This window comes from Rhinopithecus roxellana, chromosome 1 (genome assembly GCF_007565055.1).
Source record: "Rhinopithecus roxellana isolate Shanxi Qingling chromosome 1, ASM756505v1, whole genome shotgun sequence".
Classification (NCBI taxonomy): domain Eukaryota; kingdom Metazoa; phylum Chordata; class Mammalia; order Primates; family Cercopithecidae; genus Rhinopithecus; species Rhinopithecus roxellana.
In genome coordinates this window covers 125435703-125457703 of record NC_044549.1, presented here as the reverse complement: position 1 = coordinate 125457703, position 22001 = coordinate 125435703, and the positions used below count along the sequence as shown (strand labels likewise).

Sequence of the window (22001 nt, the reverse complement as noted above, 5' to 3'; positions counted from 1 at the left end):
AGACATTTTTAACTGGCTGACTCTACCAGCAGGTAGAATGAGTGCTTCATGAGGTGAGGCAAGCAAGAGATGATAGTGTTGAGTTTATGATGTTTTGAGTTTATTACTAGGTAGCTTTATTTTAATCATTGATAGGCCTGCCTTCAGTCAAAGGCAACAACTCAAATGCAACATTTGAGTTGTCTGCTAGGGGTAGTGACAGCCAATGAATAGCCGTGTCTTAACTCTTTATATACATGAGGTTTACAAAAAGCACTTATTTGGATGTTTGCCCACATTCTCTCACCTTATCCCCTAACCAGAGGCATCACTTTAGAGCTGGCAGCCTCATGAAGCCCATTAACAAGGGTTGAGACCAAATAATACTTTTCAGACTTTGAAGTTAACCTCTGCACCCTGGACTTAAACATTCCTTAAGTTTTTCGTTTCAAAACATTTCAGGACAGTTTTGAATGACATGGCTAGAGTCTTGTGTAAAAATGAGTGCAGGCATCCAGGGGACAGCTGGTCTGATGTCACACTGGCCAATGACAGGGTCTTGCTGAGTTCTGTCAGCAGAAAGTCGTATCAGCTGCAGATTTTCCTCAGGTAATTCAAGTCTCCAAGCCTCATTCTATACCAACTGGATGCAATCGCCTGTTCACTGGGAAGTGGGGATGAATAGGAGATGGCGATGCTTTGGGTTCCTCTGGAATGTGCCTCACGAATACTAAGGGTAATCACGGGGCAGGGTGGCCAATCATTTGATAAACCAAACACTAATTAACCCTCCCAAAAGGAAAGGGGCTAATTTGTTACACTTAGGTATTTGGAAGTAAAACATCTCAGCTAAGGAAAAGTTTGGAAAAAGGGAAAAGTATGTGAATGCTGTTTAGCATGGAACAATATGAAACCATCACTGGAAAAAATAATGCACAAGTAACATCTCAGTACTGCTCAGAATGCTGCAGTGATCGCATCACTCCTCTGCTCAAAACCCCTCGATGGTTTGAAATTATATGCCAGGGAAATTATATGCAAACTCTCCAGCCTAGCATTGAAGGCCCCACGCCTCCTTTTCACCTCCACCCCACAGGCCCCCCTCAGTCTGCTTTGGCCAGCCCGGACCCCTTGCTCTTGCAGGAATCTGAGTCACCTGAACCTGAACAGTTGCTTCGGTCAAAAGGGAAGTAAACGTCAACTACTGGCGCCTGCAGTGTCCTTTCCCATGCCTGTCTGCCCATGCTACCCACCCCAGCCGCATTTTGTCCCGCTCTGGAAGCTCCCAGCCGTCGGTTCTCATCACAGCATCTTTCCCTCTCTAGCGGTTTTTGAAGTTAAGTATGCACCCTCCTCCAAGGCCGACACATTTTTCGAATCAGGTCCGCGGTGTCACTGGTGTAAAGTCCTAAAACCAAAACAGAACGAAGGTGTTTCCCCAAAGATTCCACCTCCTAGACCCAGCCCTCACCCCAACAGAGCAGAGGGTCAAGCTAGCCGGGAGGACGCGGACGCCCGAGACTCTACCTCCCTTTGGCTGTACAAACTGCCCAATGACCCTCTGCGGCGGGGATATTTCCTAAGCGGCCGACCAATAGCGGAGAGAGGGGCGGGCCTCGGTGGGGGCCTGGCCCAGTGAGAGTCGCGTGGGGGACGACCTCTGTCTAGCTGCGACCCAATGGGAGCCCCGGCCGGGAGGCACAACCGGCGGCCCTCCGGGGATTTATAAGGCTCAGCCAACACTCCGCGCGTTGATCCCGTAGTGTTGTTGGAGACCGGAAGAGTGTCTGCAGTCAGCGACGCTCCACCAACTTCAACTACTGGATCAACCATGGTGGTGAGGGATGCTGTGCCGGAGAGGGATGCTGTGCGGGGGAGGGTGTTGCACGATGGGGAGGATGTCAGGGGCGGTCGGGGGGTCGGTGGGAAGGTCCCGCAGCGGAGAAAGGAAGGGCGCCCCGGCAGTCCAGGGTGTGGGGTGGGCTGCGCGGGGATGCCAGGGGTGTTTGGACGTTCAGGGCGAAAGTGGGCTCTGCAGAAAGCACGGGGACGCCCGAGGAGTCCCGGCACAACTTTTCTACCCTACTTCCCCTGCGGGAGGCGGTGCGAGCTAGAAACGTTCTGAGCGCTCCAGAAGCGCTGCGGGACTAGGGAGGCTGGCGAGCAGTAAAGCGCGGGCGAGAAAGTGGTGGGGTCGCTTGTGCGCTGCGCGCAAGGTCTGGCAGCAGAGTCGGCTCTGCGGCGGAGCGAGCTCAGGAGCCTGGAGGGGATCTAGGACCCGCCCCATATTTCTCCCGCTGCGGTCCTGGACAAAGAGTTGCCCGCCTGTAGCTGCGGTCCCCGCCTCCCTCTGAGATCATACTCCCGCGCAGGAGGCAGGGCCCAGGATGATTGAGAAGCTCTAACAGGTTTCTCCAGTTCAGAACCTGTTTCCCTGAATGTCTTTGTCCTGGATGCCCGACTCTTGCCAGAGGTAGAGGTCCTCGACCTTTGGTCCCATACTTGACTAGGGATTCCTGTAAGCTCTTGGGGCCTTGAAAACAATGTTCTTCAGTTTTCTCCTGTTTGGTACCCAAGGACTTAAGGTCCCTCTGTTAAAACTGAGAACTTGCCGGGCGCGGTGGCTCACGCCTATAATTCCAGCACTTTGGAAGGCCGAAGCGGGCGGATCACCTGACCAACATGGAGAAACCCGTCTCTACTAAAAATACAAAATTAGCCGGTCGTAATGGCGCATGCCTGTAATCCCAGCTACTCGAGAGGCTGAGGCAGAAAAATCTCTTGAACCCGGGAGGCTGAGGTTACGGTGAGCGGAAATCGCGCCATTGCACTCTAGCCTGGGCAACAAGAGTGAAACTCCGTCTCAAAAAAATCAAAACAAAACGCGGGGCGCGGTGCCTCACGCCGGTAATCCCAGCACTTTGGGAGGCCGAGGCGGGCGGATCACAAGGTCAAGAGATCAGGACCATCCTGGCTAACACGGTGAAACCCCATCTCTACTAAAAACTACAAAAAAATTAACCGGGCATGGTGACGGGCGCCTGTAGTCCCAGCTACTCAGGAGGCTGAGGCAGGAGAAACGCTTGAACCCGGGAGGCGGAGCTTGCAAGTGAGCCGAGATCGAGCCACTGCACTCCAGGCTGGGAGACAACGAGACTCCGTCTCAAACAAACAAACCCTGAGAACTTGGGGTGGGTAAACAGAGGTCCCTGTGCCCCCCAGAAACCTCTTGATCACTGCCTCTGCTCTGAGCCCCCTTAAAGGCTCTGAGGCTGTCTTGGAGGGTAGTTCCTAAGACTGTTAAACTGTTGCCTACTGTCACCCTAGAAGATCCCTTCTACATCTGGGAGGTGCGCGGCCCTTTTAAATTGATCCCCCTAGACTGTGGGTTGGGGTGAAGGACCAGAAGATGGGAGGGAGGGTTTATCCATCATAGGAGTTACCTGAGTGAAGAGTCGAAAGGTGGGGTGTGTCTTTTGGTCTCCGCTGTGATGCTTAATTAAGGAGTACTTGCATGGATTAGCTTGCTTGTACTGCAGTTGGCAGGGACAGGTGTCTAGGATAGGTGCCTGTCCCCCCAAAAGGGGAGTTTGTGGGTGAGCTTTCAGAAGGCTAGCTCTAACTGCAAGACTGCTTCCTCAGTTGATCCACAGGTCTGAACTTAGTCTTCTGCCCTTTTGGGATGCTGGGGAGACAGTCGCTGCCCATGGGAGACCTCCTCTTCTAGGCCCCGGTGCTTGAGTCTAGAAGCTTTTGGTGGGCCTGTCTTGGAATACAGGACTCTGAGCTTTCCCAAGCCACCCCAAAGAGCAAGGAGGACATTGTGCAGTGGGATTTGGCTGTTTGGTTTTGGCTTTCTCTAGTTCCTGCCCCAGAAACCTAGGCATAACCACCTTAAGCTCTGAGTGAGTGAAGGAAAATGAAGGCCTGGAGGTGGTTTGGCTTTAAGTATGGGAAGGCCTGGAAAGAGAACTGGGTCTTCTGGATTTTGGTTCTTTGGTTTGATTTTTTTTTTTTTTTTTTTTTGAGATGGAGTCTTTCTCTGTTGCCTAGGCTGTAGTGTAGTGTTGTGATCTCAGCTCCCTGCAACCTCTGCCTCCTGGGTTCACATGATTCTCCTGCCTCAGTCTCTCGAGTAGCTGGGACTACAGGCGCCCACCATGTCCAGGCTAATTTTGTATTTTTAGTAGAGACGGGGTTTCACCATGTTGGGCAGGATGATCTTGAACTCCTGACCTCAGATGATCTGCCTGCCTGGGCCTCCCAGAGTGCTGGGATTATATTATAAGTAGGTGTGGCCGGGCGTGGTGGCTCAAGCCTGTAATCCCAGCACTTTGGGAGGCCGAGGCGGGTGGATCATGAGGTCAGGAGATCGAGACCATCCTGGCTAACACGGTGAAACCCCGTCTCTACTAAAAAATACAAAAAACTAGCCGGGCAAGGTGGTGGGCGCCTGTAGTCCCAGCTACTCGGAGGCTGAAGCAGGAGAATGGCGTGAACCCGGGAGGTGGAGCTTGCAGTGAGCCGAGATCGCGCCACTGCACTCCAGCCTGGGCGACAGAGCGAGACTCCGTCTCAAAAAAAAAAAAAAAAGTAGGTGTGAGCCACTGCACCCAGCCAGTCGTCTGAACTTTGGACTAGGTAACACTTAAGTTTCAACCTTTAGGGAGGAAAGACAAAGGGTGCTCCCAGAGAAGGCTTTTCAGGTCCCCACTTTTCACTGTGCACCACTCAGGGCTCACCCTTGCGGTGTGAGTGCATCTCCATCCATGTGGGCCAGGCCGGAGTGCAGATGGGCAATGCCTGCTGGGAGCTATACTGCCTGGAGCACGATATCCAGCCCAGTGGCACCATGCCCAGCCACAAGGCCCTGGAGAGCAGCGATGACTCCTTCAACACCTTCTTCAGGGAGACCCAGCCTGGCAAGCATGCGTCCTGGACTGTCTGTGGACCTGGAACCTGCTGTCATAGGTGAGTGGATGGAGGAGTGGGGGCCCCTTCCCCTAGGCCATAGTTTTTGCTAGCGCCAATGTCTGCTTAAGGGGAAAATACTTGAGATGCAAGCAGTCCCCTGCCATGAACACCATTGAAGTCTGAAGTCTATTGCTTTTGTCTAGACTGTGTCCTCAGAGGGGGTCCTGGAGGCTTCCTGTATTGAGAGGAAGATCATTAGCACAGCTCTGCCAGGAAACTGCCAGATAGGAGTCAGGGATCAGGCCTAGAATGCAGACTGCAGAAAGGAGCAGATGTAAAAGCAGAAATTTAAAACTTGCTTTTCCCTGTCCTCAGACTCTTGAGGGCGGCCCATTACGTAAGAAGCAGGGAGCCGAGAACATTCATAATGGCCCCCTGCTCGGCCTTAACTGAAATAGGCCCCCACGTAGGATGTGGGCCTGTGTGAACTTGGCTATTGCTGGCTTCCGGGGGCTTTCCTGCTTCCTCCCTTCTGCATGTGGGTCTCCTCAGTTTCCTAATCATGACAATTCTACCCCTCCTCCATTTTTTTAAAGCTGTTATTTTAGATGTTAAATGGTGGACTGGGTTTCTTCATTAGTCTGTATTCTTTATTTTTTTTTTCTCTCTTTCTGTGGTGAAAATTTACACTGGGCTGTATTCTTACCCCATTCAAAAATGAAGTGAGATTCTCCTTAACACCACTCTGATTCCTCACCCAGCACAATGAAGTGGCTGTGATCAGAGGTAAGGGACCACTGAAGGTGCCATCTGCTTTCCCCGTCTCAGGCCCAGGCAGGACCCGGCCTTAGAAGTGGGTCTCTGGTTGGGAGGCTGAGGCAGGAGAATTGCTTGAACCCGGGAGAAGGAGGTTGTGGTAAGCCAAGATCGCGCAATTGCATCCAGCCTGGGCAACAAGAGCGAGACTCTGTCTCAAAAAAAAAAAAAAAAAGAAAAGAAAAGAAAAAGAAGTGGGCCTCTGGGACGCTGTGCATCATCACTCTGTTGGGCAGTTGTACCTGGGGAGGCTTAGCAGCAAAGGTTCTGGTGTCTGGCGTTCCCTTGGGGAATGAACCAGCGTGTTTTACCTTTGTTCTTTCTTCCCCTCAAGATAGGGTAAGAACTGACATTTATAGGCAGCTCTTCCACCCTGGGCAGCTGATATCTGGCGTGGAAGATGCTGCCAACAACTATGCCTGTGGCTACTACACTGCAGGGAAGGAGATCATCAATTTGGTGCTGGAGCGAATCGGAAAACTGGTGAGCAGGCCTCCAGCACCTACAGGAAGTCATTGCATCCTTAACCCTCTTCCTGGCTGGGAGGCAACCACAGCCTGGGCTGGCACCTGACATCATTCCTCTGGCCTGTCAGTCCATTCACTCTCTCCTAAGGGGATATGTGTTTACTGTCTTGGGTGCAGTTCTAGGGTTGGAAGCCTGAATAACCTGCTCTGCCTTGAGTTTGTGGACTCAAGCTTCTGCCCTGGTGGTTCCTCACTTTGCCAAGTCTGTCTGATCCAAACCTTTTTGATCTTTGATCTATCTCTACAGCAGCTCAGCTTGCTGTTCTTAGACTCCTACGCAGATCTGTCCAGGTGGGAGGGGCTCCTGTTGAGCGCTCAACCATTTCTCCAGTTCACCCTTCCCCTATCTGAGGCACTGAGAACTACGAGTGAGGCTACTTGTGAGCCAGGACTTTGGTGCTGTTGCTGTAGAGGGATTGCCTAGACTACTCTCTGCTGCTCAGTAGAGACTGAGGACTTGGAAGTGACCTGATTCTGTGCTCCCTTCCTCAAGAATGAAAATAAAATACCTCCTAGGGGCCGGGCGTGGTGGCATACGCCTGTAATCTCAGCACTTTGGGAGGCTGAGTCGGGCAGATCACGAGTTCAGGAGATCGAGACTATCCTAGCTAACACGGTGAAACCCCGTCTCTACTAAAAATATGAAAAATTAGCTGGGTGCGGTGGCAGATGCCTGTAGTCCCAGCTAACTCAGGAGGCTGAGGCAGGAGAATGGCGTGAACCCAGGAGGTGGAGCTTGCAGTGAGCCGAGATGGCGCCACTGCACTCCAGCCTGGGCGACAGAGCGAGACTCTGTCTCAAAAACAAAAACAAAAAACCTCCTAGCGTTAGACTTCTTTTATACTGTCACTACCCATGTGTCTGGTATAGACTGATGATTTTCTTACCCAAGGAACAGCTATATCAGAATCATGTGGGGTACTTGTTAAAGCTGCAGGTTCCTGGGTTCCAGTCTGGGGTGAGGCCTGGTAATCTGTATGTTCAACAGGATGCCACCACCACTCCCACTCTGCTGTAACTAGGGGGCACGGCAACAAAACAGAGAGGGCCTGGCTCTCTGACTGCAAATCCTGTGTCCTGCCTCATCCCTACCATTGTATATACACAACACTGCCTTTCCAAGTCATCTTTTCCCTAGGAACTCCAAACCTCTTGTAGTTGATCTCTTTTTTTTTTTTTTTTTTTTTTTTTCCTTTTTTGAAAGAGTTGCTCTGTTGCCTAGGCTGGAGTGCCACTAGTGGTGCAGTCACAACTCACTGCAACCTCCACCTCCTGGGCTCAAGTGGTCCTCCCACCTCAGCCTCCTGAGTAGCTAGGACTACAGGTGCACACCACAACACCCAGATAATTTTTGTATTTTTTCGTAGAGATGGGGTGTTGCCATCCCAGCACTTTGGTAGGCCAGAGTAGTGATGTTATCTCCTACTCCAGACAGACCAGTGCACCAGGCTTCAGGGCTTCCTGATCTTCCATAGTTCTGAGGATGGCACTGGCTCAGGCTTTACCTTCCTGGTGATGGAGCAGCTTTCTGTTGACTATAGCAAGAAGTTCAAGTTGGAATTTTCTTTTTTTTTTTTTTGAGACGGAGTTTCACTCTTGTTGCCCAGGCTGGAGTCCAATCTCGGCTCACTGCAACCTCTGCCTCCCAGGTTCAAGCGATTCTCCTGCCTCAGCCTCCCTAGTAGCTGGGATTACAGGCATGTGCCACCACACCTGGCTAATTTTGTATTTTTAGTAGAGACGGGGTTTCTCCGTGTTGGTCAGGCTGGTCTTAAACTCCCGACCTCAGATGATCTGCCCACCTCAGCCTCCCAAAGTGCTGGGATTACAGGCATGAGCCACCACGCCCAGCCTCAAGTTGGAATTTTCTATCTACCCAGTCCGCCAAGTGTCCATGACAGTTGTAGAACCCTATAACTCCATCTTGACCACCCACACCACACTGGAACACTCAGACTGCCTTCATGGTAGACAACGAGGCCATCTATGATCTCTGCTGCCACAACATGTGCCCTACCTATGGCAACCTCAACTGGCTCATCAGCCAGATTGTGTCCTCCATCACTACTTTCTTGCGTTTTGACAGTGCCCTCAATGTGGACCTCACAGAGTTCCAGACCAATCTGATGCCCTACCCTCGCATCCACTTTCCCCTGGTGACCTACTCACCCATTATCTCAGCTGAGAAGGCCTACCATGAGCAGCTCTCAGTGGCAGAGATCACCAGTGCCTACTTTGAGCCCTCCAATCAGATGGTCAAGTGTGAACCTCACCACGGCAAGTACATGGCCTGCTGCATGCTCTGCCGTGGAGAAGTGCTGCCCAAAAATGAGAATGCCACCATCACCACCATTAAAACCAAGCGAATATTCGTTTTGTGGACTGATGTCCCACAGGTTTCAAGGCAAGTGGGGTAAAGGGCAGTTAGCACATAGCCTGTATACCTGCTGAGAAGGGAGCTTCCTACAGAGCAGGTGTGAGGAACAAATGCACAGGATCTCACTCTGTCACCCAGGCTGGAGTACACTGGCATGATCTTGGCTCACTGCAGCCTTGACCTCAATGCTCAAGCAGTCCTCCTGCCTCAGCCTCCTCAGTAGCTGGGACCACAGGTTTGTGCCACCACACCCTGCTAACTTTGTATTTTTTTGTAGAGGTGGGGCTTTACCATATTGCCCAGGCTGGTCTCAGACTCCTGCGCATGGGTGATCCACCTACGATGGCCTCCCAAAGTGTTACGGGTATGAGCCACTGTGCCCTGCCAGAGGATGCCTTTAACTAGATAGATCTTGGCTGGTCTAGAAACCAGGCCTTTGGACTGTAAGCCAGGGTGGGTTCTACTTGAAAGATTGCCTTGATGAAAGGAAAAGTATCCATTTCATTTTACTTAGCCTGGTAAAAAGGCGTTCCCTAGGGCTGCCAGTCACATTGGGGAGAATGGCCTCCTCGTCACTTGTGCTAGGGACATAACCACATCCTATGGCGCCTGCTCAGAAGGGAAGGCTTTTAGAAGCCAGAGAGACCCATTATCAGATGATGGGGAAAGTGTGGATCAGAAGGTCAAAGGCTTCTTGTGTTCTGCGTCTGTGAATGCGTTCTCTTCCTTTTGCAGTCATGAGGAAGAAGCACTCATTTATGCCCCACCCTGTTATCGGTTGACCTTCCCAGGGTGCTGGGCATATGACCTAGTTTGGTTTATGGGTTTTGTTCTGGGGTAAGGCTCCAGAAAGATTGAAGATGGTACCTGTGGCATTAGAAAACATGTATAATTTTCCTGCCCCATGACACTGCTGTGGACATGACCACAACAGGAGGAGAGGCAGGGATAATAGCTGCTTGCTAGTGTGGAAGAGTTGTCCTGTAGCTCAGAAATGGAAATGAAGGGTAGGATATCTTTGGGAAGCAGACTGTTTCTGCTTCCATATTAGGAAGATCTTTAGCTGCTTAAAGGAAGAACTGACTGCCTTTAGGACATGCTCAGCTTGTTGTCCCCAGAGACACTAATGGGAAGTTGACTTTTTTTTTTTTTTTTTTTTTTTTTTTTTTTGAGGATGAGAAACACTAAAATGTATTATATATTCTGGGCTGGGTGCAGTGATTCAGGCCTGTAATCCCAGCACTTTGGGAGGCAGAGGTGGGAGGATGGCTTGAGCCCAGGAGTTTGAGACCAGCCTGGGCAATGTGAGACTCCATCTGTACAAAATATAAAAAAAAATTAGCCAGTCGTGCTAGTGTGTGCTTATAGTTCTAGCTACTCAGAAGGCTGAGGTGGGAGGATCACCGGGGTCCAGGAGGTCGAGGCTGCAGTGAGCTATGATTGTACCCCCGACTCCAGCCTCAGCAACAGAGCGAGACCCTGTTTCTTAAAAAATAAAACAACATATTCTGGGTAGACAAATGGTTAAAGTAGGTCTAATTGGAGAGCTTCCCTAACTTTAACACTTTTTAGGCTACAGGAAAGTAGGGAGACTAGTTCATTTAACACCCATATAGCCACTACCTGGATTTAACATCTAGATGTTTCCTTTATTTTTGCTTTACTGACCCATTTAAACTCGCTACTTTTGCGGGGGGATGGCGGTGGGGGAAGATGGAGTCTTGCTCTGTTGCCAAGGGTGGAGTACAGTGGTGCCGTCTCAGCTCACTGCAACCTCACCGAACCTCCAGGGTTCAGACGATTCTCTTGTCTCAGCCTCCCGAGTCGCTGGGATTACAGGCATGCGCCACCACGCCCGGCTAATTTTTTGTATTTTCAGTAGGAACGGGGTTTCGCTATGTTGGCCAGGCTGGTCTTGAACTCCTGACCTCAAAGTGATCAGCCAACCTCGGCCTCCCAAAGTGCTGGGATTGCAGGTGTGAGCCACTGTGCCCGGCCCACAAATGTTTTTTATAGTCAATTTTTCAGTCATGATCTAATCAAGGAGCAGACATTATGCTTATTTGTCTCTTAGCATAAGAGTCCACCCTTTTTTCCCTTTTTTTTTTTTTTGAGACGAAGTCTCACTCATCCCCCAGGCTGGAGTACAATGGCGCCATATCGGCTCACTGCAACCTCTGCCTCCTGGGTTCAAGCGATTCTCCTGCCTCAGCCTCCCATGTAGCTGGGATTACAGGTGCCTGCCACCAGGCCAGCTAATTTTTTTTGTATTTTTAGTAGAGTCGGGGTTTCATCGTGTTGGCCGGGCTGGTCTCGAACTCCTGACCTCAGGTGATCCACCTGCCTTGGCCTCCCAAAGTGCTGGGATTACAGGCATGAGCCACCACACCTGGCCCTCTTTTTCTTGACTGTGACTGTGAAGGCACTAGTCTTGTCTTGCAGAAGCTCCCTCATTCTAGACTTGCTTGTTTTCTTGTGGTGGTGATCATCTTCCTCTATCTTTGTTTCTTACAAGTTGACAAATGCCCCTTCCCCAGTTATGGGGATCCATGTACTACCCTTCCAGGAAACACAGAACCAGGTGCTTATACTTCTTTGTTTCTTCTTAGGTTGGCATCAACTACCAGTCCCCCACAGTGGTGCCCGGGGGTGCCATAGCCAAGGTGCAGCGGGCAGTCTGCATGCTAAACAATACCACAGCTGTCACCAAGGCCTGGGCCCGCCTCAACCCAAAGTTTGACCTGATGTATGCCAAGCAGGCATTAATGCACTGGTATGTGGACGAGGGCATGGAGGAAGAGGAGCTCTCTGGGCCGGAGAGGACCTGGCTGCCCTGGAGAAGGATTATGAAGTAGGCACAGAATCTTTGGACGGCGAGGATGAGCGTGAGGAGTTCTAGGCATCCTGGCACGTGTAATACCTGGTCTCTCCCACCACAGTTGTGCATCTCATTCCACTGTTCTCTGACCCCCTACAAATACAATGAATGTTGCAAGTGATGTGGAACTCTGTGGAATTCCGCCCAGGCAGTGGGCCATCTTTAAGCTTCTCAGCTTCCTTTGATGTCTTTCTAAGTTAAAGGGCAGGGTGGCCTCTGCTGCTAGGGCCTCCAGCCAGGGCATGTCTAGTATAGGATTGGCACTGCTTCCCTCCCGTGTGAGCGGACCACCCTGACAGCTCTTCGCCAGCTCAGCACCCAGGCTGTAGTACTTCACAGGGGTCCCTATGTGTACCCCCTTGTCTCCAGCCCACTTGAAGGAAGAGTAAGACTTCTGGAGGTTCTGGTGAAAGCTGCCAAAAGTTTCTCTGCCCCCAGCATTCTGGGACAGAAACTACTGGACTTCAGTGCCACAAGGAGTCAAGCACTTCTAACCACTCCTCCTGTCTGATGACCAAGAGAGGGCAGTAGAGGTTGTCTCCACAGGCCTCTCCACAGCAACCATCTTAGACTTGCGGGCTCTCTCTGTCTTGATGCCTTACAAACACAGGGTCCAAGAAACAGGATTCCAAAAAACAAAAAAACAGTGATCTCCAGCCTGGGACTATGAAGATGCGAAACAACTTACTTTTTTTTTTCTTTTTTTTTTGAGACAGAGCCTCGCTGTGTGGCCCAGGCTGGAGTGCAGTGGCACCATCTTGGCTCACTGCAAGCTGTGCCTCCCGGGTTTACGCCATTCTTCTGTCTCAGCCTCCGGAGTAGCTGGGACTACAGGCGCCCGCCACCACGCCCGGAGAATTTTTTGTATTTTTAGTGGAGATGGGGTTTCACCGTGTTAGCCAAGATGGTCTCGATCTCCTGACCTTGTGATTTGCCCACCTTGGCCTCCCAAAATGCTGGGATTACAGGCATGAGCCACCGTGCCCAGCCTCAAAACAACTTACTTTAAGGGACAGGGTCTCGCTGTGTTGCACGAGCTGGAGTGTAGTGGTTATTCTCACAGATGTGGTCACAGCATGCTACAGCCTTGGACTCCTGGGCTGAAGCCATCCTCCTGCCTCAGCCTCCCCATGTGGTAGACTAGAGGCACCACCTCATGCTTGGCTATGAAGTAAATCTTAAAAGTGCCTATGAGACTTTTAGTCAAGAAGATCCATATCTCTTATTCTCAACGGAGTTCCTAATGAGGAAATTAGGAACTATTGTTCTAGAGGCATACCATTTCTGCTCACATGTGGTTTCAGAGATCAATGTATTAGTAAAAGGTTCTGGCAGTAGTTAATGGCTAAACAAAAGGCCCCTTCTAGAACAGTCCAGGTTCAAGGAGGCTGCTTTTATTATTATTTTATTATTATTATTTTATTTATTTGGAGACAGAGTCTCGCTCTGTCGCCCAGGCTGCAGTGCAGTGGTGCGTGGCCTTGCTTTGGCTTCAGGAAACTGGTTGCTAGTGTTGATCTAGAGACTTATTCCCAGCATCTGTGAGCCTTGCTCCTTGATCCCTGGGAGGGTATTTGCCAAGAGGATGGAATCCCAGAGCCTACAGCATAGTGCCCAGGGTCACAGACTGCCCCTACTGTGGAACTGCATGCTTAGGTCCAGAGAGGCTGTGGCCCTGTGTACTGGTCAGTCCCCACGTGTTGGCCCTCTTCCTTTTTTACCATTTTCCTCTGTGTTTGCATTTCTGAGCAGAGAGGTCTGACAGTCTTCTGCTTGGCTGTATTCCCCCTTTGCCTTAGTCCCCAAAAGACAAGGGCCTCAACCTACTGTGTTCATTTGTCTTAATTTGCTAATAGCATGGCTCTGACGTGGGTATGTGTCCTTACGTGTGCCCTGTTTCTTTCGTGTAAGCAACACAAGTCTCCCTTGCTATAGCGGCTGATTTTTTCTATTTTACTCCAGAGTCTTTCTCCAAAGGTGTTCCTAGGAGACTCCTAACCTACTGGTTCCTCTAGTACTGGGGTTAGAGGTGGAATAAGGGCACAGAAGGAAGGGAAAGAGGTTCAAGAAACCTGCTCTATTAAAGTGCCTATTGCTAGGCGCGGTGGCTCACGCCTGTAATCCCAGCACTTTGGAAGGCTGAGGCGGGTGGATCACCTGAGGTCAGGAGTTCGAGACCAGCCTGGCCAACATGGTGAAACCCCATCTCTACTAAAATTACAAAAAATTAGCCGGGAGTGGTGGTGCATGCCAGTAATCCCAGCTACTCAGGAGGCTGAGGCAGGAGAATTGCTTGAACCCAGGAGGCGGAGGTTGCAGTAAGCTGAGATCATACCATTGCACTCCAGCTTGGGCAATAAGGGCAAAACTCCGTCTCCAAAAAATAAATAAATAAAATAAAGTGCCTATTAACGGATCTGGATCTGTTGATGTTTGGCAGGTGCCCCTAGTCTGCTCTGCCGGTATCTTCACCCAGAAACCAGTGAGCTGATGTTTTCTTTCCTTCTCTTCCTCTCACTGGGCCCAGGACTTCATACATATTAGCAGTTTAATCCATCAGGGAGAGAGACCACCCCTCCTAGAGCACATGCCCCACGCCACAGGAAGGCGAACATCCAGTGAGGGTTGGACTCCTAACCCTGAGCACTCTCCTGTGATTAGATAGCAGATAGAGGCTGACGCCGCACCATGGCGGACGAGGAGCTTGAGGCGCTGAGGAGACAGAGGCTGGCCGAGCTGCAGGCCAAGCATGGGGATCCTGGCGATGCGGCCCAACAGGAAGCAAAGCACAGGGAAGCAGAAATGAGAAACAGTATCTTAGCCCAAGTTCTGGATCAGTCGGCCCGGGCCAGGTTAAGTAACTTAGCACTTGTAAAGCCTGAAAAAACTAAAGCAGTGGAGAATTACCTCATACAGATGGCAAGATACGGACAACTGAGTGACAAGGTCTCAGAACAAGGTTTAATAGAAATCCTTAAAAAAAGTAAGCCAACAAACAGAAAAGACAACAATGAAATTCAACAGGAGAAAAGTAATGGACTCCGATGAAGATGATGATTATTGAACTACAAGTGTTTACAGACTAGAACTTAACGGAACAATTCTAGGACAGAAGTTAAGATGTGATTAAATATTTACTTTGTTTATTGTCTATATGCCTTTTAAAAAAATAAACTTGTTATGCAAATAAAAAAAAAAAAAAGATAGCAGATAGAATGAGTCAGTTGAAGCTGAGAGTAGCAAGCTCGACGATTTATTTGGATAACTTAGCAGCTGCCATACCTCTTCTCCTGGCCCCCAGATAGAATGGAAGGTAAGTCATGTTCTCATCTATGACCCATCCTTCTTTTTGTACTTTTGAAATAAACAGGAAGCGTTTTTGTTCAGTCTTTGCCCGACCTTACCTCCCACCTCCCCACCTCCAAACCCAGATAGGGCCCAGTCCCTTGGGAGCCTTGCTTGGGTTCCTTTCAAACTATGGAACCTCTGATAGGGTGAGGATGGAGAAGAGAAATTCTTTGTCTTGGGGTTGTGACCTGAAAGTTAGAGACTGTTGGAGTCTTAACAAGCACAGTTGACCCTTGAACAACACGGATTGGGGTCTGACCCTTTGCAGTCAGAAATCCACGTATAACTTTTGTCTGCCCCAAAACTTAACTAATAACCTACCATTCACTGGAAGCCTTACCAATAATATAAACAACCAATTAACATATTATTAATGTATTACATATCACATTCTTTTTTTTAATTTTATTTTTATTTTTTATTTTTTTTTTTTGAGACAGAGTCTGGCTCTGTCGCCCAGGCTGGAGTGCGGTGGCCGGATCTCAGCTCACTGCAAGCTCCGCCTCCCGGGTTTACGCCATTCTCCTGCCTCAGCCTCCCAAGTAGCTGGGACTACAGGCGCCCGCCTCGTCGCCCGGCAAGTTTTTTGTATTCTTTAGTAGAGACGGGGTTTCACCGTATTAGCCAGGGTGGTCTCGATCTCCTGACCTTGTGATCCGCCCGTCTCGGCCTCCCAAAGTGCTGGGATTACAGGCTTGAGCCACCGCGCCCGGCCTACATATCACATTCTTATAAGAAGTAAGCTAGAGAAAAATCTAAGAGAAAATATATTTACTCTTCATTAAGTGGAAGTGGATCATTATGAAGTCTTCATCCTCATCTTTACCTTGAGTAGGAAGAGGAGAGTTCTTGCTATCTCAGGGGTGGCAGAGGCAAAAGAGGGCTGAAGAGGTAAAAGGGAAGGCAGGCACACTCAATGCAACTTGTATTGAAAAAGCCACATCTAAGTGGACCCATGCCTCTCAAACCTATATTGTGCAATGGTCAACTATTCTACTGAAAGCATGAGCATAGGTAAGCATTGCCCTTCCTGGGCTGGCTTTCTCACGGATGTTGTTACTGGAAGATGCAGCAGATGGACTCTAGTCCTAGTCCTGGCCATAACAAGATCTAAACCTAGATGACTTCCTGCAGGTCACATTGGCTTCCATTTATAACTCCCCCAAGACCCAGGTCCCCATGCTCAGCTGGCTCCATGGAGTCCTTGTAGAGGAGGGTGGTTACTCTGGTGATGCAGAACTGAAAACTAAGGGGAAGTGGCCTAAGAGAAGACAGAGGACCTCCAAAGTGCCCGGTCCCTATTAGAAATCCAACAATTTCTGGCCGGGCGCGGTGGCTCAAGCCTGTAATCCCAGCACTTTGGGAGGCCGAGACGGGCGGATCACGAGGTCAGGAGATCGAGACCATCCTGGCTAACACGGTGAAACCCCGTCTCTACTAAAAATAAAAAAAAAAAAACTAGCCGGGCGAGGTGGCGGGCGCCTGTAGTCCCAGCTACTCCGGAGGCTGAGGCAGGAGAATGGCGTAAACTCGCGGGCAGAGCTTGCAGTGAGCTGAGATCCTGGCCACTGCACTCCAGCCCAGGCGACAGAGCAAGACTCCGTCTCAAAAAAAAAAAAAAATCCAACAATTTCTGACCTCCAAGAATGCATAGATGGGACAGGGGACCTTGACTGTTTCTTTTTCTCGGTAGGGCAGACTCTCAGTAAGTTCTGCCCAGCTTTCAGTCTGGTTTCTCACCTATAGCCTGAGCTGTACTGGAGGCCAAAGTTTTAGATTTGACTGCCCCAGGATGTAAACTTGTTTTCTGTTGGATGCATTAGATGTCTGCTTGTATAAAGTGAAAGACAGGATCTTGGGGCCTAACTTTTCCTTCATGAAGACTTGTGCTATTCTCAGCTCTACCCTGTATCCCCATCTTCAGATCTGAGATCCTGTGATGTGACTCATGTTGCTGCTTCTAGGCGTTCAGTGTCCTGCACTGGTACACCCACCTGCAGTGAGGAAGCTGCTCTTTTTCTGTCTTCCCTCTGCTTAAAGCTCAGTAGAGTGGGTGAGACATATGCTCAGTGCCTGGAGGCCACAGGAAGCCTCAGGCAAGACGAGGGGAGCTTTCCAGGAGGACTGGCACTTGCACCAGATACTGACAATGAGTTGGGGTACAGGGCAGGGTTCAAGGCAGAGACTGTTACAGGAAAAAATATGGAAAACATGAGCACGTTATATTTGGTAGATGGAATTTGGAACGGAGGAAGGAACTAGAGAAAAAGGTACAGGACTGAATGACCTTGGTTTGGATTTCTTTTTCAAATATTTGTTGAGCACCTCCTATGAGCCATGGATTCTAGATGTTAGGGGGCCATTGTGGGGAGCAAAGAAATTTTAACTTTCTCCTGTATAAAATGTTTAGTGGCATTCAGGTGCCTGCATTCAGAGATAACCCGTCCTTAAAGCAGTGGTTCTCAACCTGGGACACTTGCCCTCCAGCGGACATTTGGCAATGTTTAGAGACGTTTTTGACTGTTGCAACTGCCGGTAGGGATGATCTGGTGTGTTGCCTATAGAGACCAGGGATGTGGCTCAGTCCTACAAAGCACAGAATAGACATCCCACACCACAAAGAATTATCCTGCCAGAAATGTCAATACTATTGAAATTAAGAAATCTTGCCGGGCGCAGTGGCTCAAGCCTGTAATCCCAGCACTTTGGGAGGCCAAGATGGGCGGATCACGAGGTCAGGAGTTCGAGACCATCCTGGCTAACACGGTGAAACCCTGTCTCTACTAAAAAAATACAAAAAAAAAAAGCTAGCCGGGCGAGGTGGCTGGCGCCTGTAGTCCCAGCTACTCGGGAGGCTGAGGCAGGAGAATGGCGTAAACCCAGGAGGCGGAGCTTGCAGTGAGCTGAGATCCGGCCACTGCACTCCAGCCCGGGCGACAGAGCGAGACTCCGACTCAAAAAAAAAAAAGAAAAGAAATCTTAGGCCGGGTGCGGTGGCTCACGCCTGTAATCCCAGCACTTTGGGAAGCTGAGGTGGGCTGATCACCTGAGGTTGGGAGTTCGAGACCAGCCTGACCAACATGGAGAAACCTCGTCTCTACTACAAATATAAAAAAATTAGCTGGCTGTGGCCAGATGTGGTGGCTCACGTAATTGCAGCATTTTGGGAGGCCGAGGTGGGTGGATCATGAGGTCGGGAGATCAAGACCATCCTGGATAACACGGTGAAACCCAGTCTCTACTAAAAATACAAAAAATTAGCCAGGTGTGGTGGTAGGTGCCTATAGTCCCAGCTACTCGGGAGGCTGAGGCAGGAGAATGGCGTGAACCTAGGAGGCGGAGCTTGCGCTGAGACTGCGCCACTGCACTCCAGCCTGGGTGAGAGAGTGAGACTCCATCTCAAAAAAAAAAAAACAAAATTAGCAGGAAATGTTGGGACATGCCTGTGATCCCAGCTACTCAGGAGGCTAAGGCAGGAAAATCACTTGAACCCGGGAGGCAGAGGTTGTGATGAGCTGAGATCACGCCATTGCACTCCAGCCTGGGCAATAAGAGCGAAACTCTTGTCTCAAAAAAAAAAAAAAAAAAGAAAGAAATACTGCCTTAAAGGATTGCTTGACAGTTGCAAGAAGATAGATTTCTGGGCACAGTACAGTAGAGGGATAGTGGCTGTTGTAGTAATCAAAGTGAAAAACCAATGCTTGGACCAGAGCAGTGAGATGGGGGAGGGAAGAGTAAAAGGGTTGAGTCACAGCGCTTAGTGACCAGTTGACATGGCACACAGGGAGAAGGGTCATGGGTGACTTGCTGCCTTGGACAGCATGAGATGTTCTCCCTCCCATGTTTCCCATTTGGGCTTGGAGAAGAATTCAGTTTTAGATGTAGTAGTCTGCTGGGCTTGCCATAACAAAGCACCACAGACGAGGTGTCTTGAACAACAGAAATGAGCCTCACATCTGGGAGGCTGGAAGTCCGAAGTCAAGATGTGTTGGCAGGTGGGTTTCTTCTGAGGCCTCTCTCCTTGGCTTGCAAATGGCCATCTCAGGCCTGTGTCCTTATTGCCTCCTCTTATGAGGACATCAGTCCTATTGGATTAGAATCTACTCTTATGATCTCATTTTACTTTTTTTAATTTTTTTATTTTTTGAGACTGAGGCTTGCTCTGTTGCCCAGGCTGGAGTGCAATGGTACAATCTCAGCGTACTGCTGCCTCAGCCTTGCAGGTTCAAGCTATTCCCGTACCTCAGTCTCCTGAGTAGCTGGGATTTTAGGCACCCGCCACCACGCCCGGCTAATTTTTGTATTTTTAGTAGAGACAGGGTTTCGCCATGTTGGCCAGGCTGGTCTCGAACCCCTGACCTCAGGTGATCCACCTGCCTCGGCCTCCCAAAGTGCTGGGATTACAAGCATGAGCCACTGCGCCCTGCCCAAACAAGGTCTTCTAAAACAAGAGCTTCCAAACACACTGAAGGCCTTTTTATTTCCCTGAAAAGACAATGTACCAATAAGTAGTAAGATAAAGCAGGTGAAGGCTAGCCCCCGGTTCCATCAATAGCATGCATTTTCCCACCTGCTTCCGAGCCCTGACGGGGTTGAGAGTCCCCAGCACATGGAGCATGAAACCTACTTGCCCTCTGTGTCTAAGTTTGGAAGAGGGCAAAGTTAGGAAGGGGAAGCTCTAAACAAATCAAAATATAACATGACAAATATGTGTAGAAATGTGACTGAAGTCCAGAAGCAGGGCAGACCTGCAGTAAATGGCAGTGGATTTTGGAGGCTGAGTTGGCCAGACAGACCAGGAAGGAAAAAGGCAGGGGGAACAGCATACTATCTCAGAACTGTAACAAGCTCCCTAATGCTGGGGCTTAAGGAGAAAGGCAGAGCGGTGGAAAAGAGATGAAAACTCAACACGGGTAGGCTGTGTGTCCATGGAACAGGAATCTTCTGACCAAAGTGAAAGGTTCATGCCAAAGAGTGACAGGAAGGGGCTCCCCCAGTGCATAAGGCTTTGAGGGCAGGGTGTGAGTTAATCACATGCTGTGCAGTCCTGGTTACCCCATCCTGTGCATACTCGGGTACTGAGCTAAGTTGAACCCAGTGGGAGGCAGAAAGATAGGAGTTGGAGCCCTAACTTATGGTGGGAGAAAGATGGTGGCTACTTAAAGCCTTAGATGTCTGAGAATTAGAGTCCAAGGGATGGTAATAAATGTAGATGATTCTCATGTCCCTGACACCTTCACAGTGAAGCTGGCTCATTGGCCAGGGAGAGAGGGAACGAAGTTAGAAACCAATCCTAGTGAAAGTTCAGGGCGTCAAGCTGGGACTGTCTCTACATACTTTCTGGGGCACTCTGGGCAGCCTGAGGAGCAGGCTAGGGGGCTGTTGATGCTGGCTTCACCGGGGACTTGAACACCTGCTCAAAAGGATGTGGCAGGACTCAGTTAAGGAGACTGTATGGAATTCCCTTACGGACAGGAAGAATGCGGAAGCTGACAGCACGTGCTTCCTTTCCCCACGCCTCCTCACCCAGTCCTCAGTCTTTGGGAAGAAAGACAGTGTGGTGTATCAGCCCTGGGAAAACAGATGACCCCCTCTCTCACTTGGGGGAGGCGTAGAGACCTTGTCAAGTAATTCTTCTGGATTTACTTGTCTATAAATTCAGGGACTTGGACTAAACCTCCAGCTAAGAACACCCTTGGCCAGGCATGGTGGCTTATGCCTGTAATCCCAGCACTTTGGGAGGCCGAGGTGGGCAGAATCACCTGAGGTCGGGAGTTCAAGACCAGCCTGACCAGCATGGAGGAACCCTGTCTCTACTGAAACTACAAAATTAGGCATGGTAGTGCATGCCTGAAATCTCAGCTACTCGGGAACCTGAGGCAGGAGAATCGCTTGAACCGCATGGTGGCTCATGCCTGTAATCCCAGCTCTTTGGGAGGCCAAGGTGGGCAGATCACCTGAGGTTGGGAGTTCGAGACCAGCCTGACCAACATGGATGAACCCTGTCTCTACTGAAAATACAAAATTAGGCATGGTGGCGCATGCCTGAAATCCCAATTATTCTGGAGCCTGAGGCAGGAGAATCGCTTGAACCCAGGAGACAGAGGTGGTGGGGAGCCAAGATCGCATCATTGCACTCCAGCCTGGGCAACAAGAGTGAAACTCTGTCTCAAAAAAAAAAAAAAAAAAGAACACCCTCCACCACCACCGCGACCACCACATGTCTCTATGTGGAACCCAGCAACTGGGAAGAAATGGAAAAAAAGATAAGGGTGTCTTGTCTCAGGTGTAGGCATCCCTCCCACACCCTATCCTGTCTTGCTGATCTGGAGTCTGATTTTTTTTATCCCTCATCAAGTCTGGGCAGGTTCTTAAAGGGTTGTGAGTGCCTCTTCTGGGAGGAGCTGCTTCCAGGCTGTCAGAAAGGTAGTGGACAGGCCCATGGAGGATTTTCTGCGGCAGCGCCTCGTCTATGTGGTCATCTTGTTCCGGAGCATCGCACTACAAAATAGTCCCCAACCCTGAGGGCTAGGCCCCTTGGAGTGGATTTTACTAGTCCCAGCACAAGCCATGTCTAATTGCTGTGATTAAGGCTCTCTAGAGGTGTGATGAGACAGTGTTCTGGCCTTAGAAAGGACAGAGCAGGCCAGGCATGGTGACTCACACCTGTAATCTCAGCACTTTCGGAGGCCAGGGTGGGCAGATACCTGAGGAGTTCGAGACCAGCCTGGTCCAACATGGTAAAACCTCATCTCTACTAAAAGTACAAAAATTAGCTGGCATGGTGGCAGGCACCTGTAATCCCAGCTACCTGGGAGACTGAGGCGGGAGAATCGCTTGAACCCAGGAGATGGATGTTGCAGTGAGCCAAGATCGTGCCACTGCGCTCCAACCTGGGCGACAGAGCAAGACTCTGTCTCAAGAAAAAAAAGAAAGAAAGGAAAGAAAGAAAAAAACAAAAGGGCCGGGCGCGGTGGCTCCAGCCTGTAATCCCAGCACTTTGGGAGGCCGAGACGGGCAGATCACAAGGTCAGGAGATCGAGACCATCCTGGCTAACACGGTGAAACCCCGTCTCTACTAAAAATACAAAAAACTAGCCGGGCGAGGTGGCGGGCGCCTGTAGTCCCAGCTACTCGGGAGGCTGAGGCAGGAGAATGGCAT

General features: G+C 50.1%; 2 pseudogenes across 1 annotated transcript; both read left to right on the top strand.

Annotated features, from left to right (window-relative positions):
• Window positions 1–1714: 1714 nt before the first annotated feature.
• On the top strand, window positions 1715–12249 carry LOC104674501 (annotated as a pseudogene).
• A 1598-nt stretch (window positions 12250–13847) lies between these two features.
• LOC104674502 lies at window positions 13848–14670 on the top strand (annotated as a pseudogene). Its single transcript, XR_749650.2, has one exon. The product of XR_749650.2 is annotated as a programmed cell death protein 5 pseudogene (transcript).
• Window positions 14671–22001: the final 7331 nt, after the last annotated feature.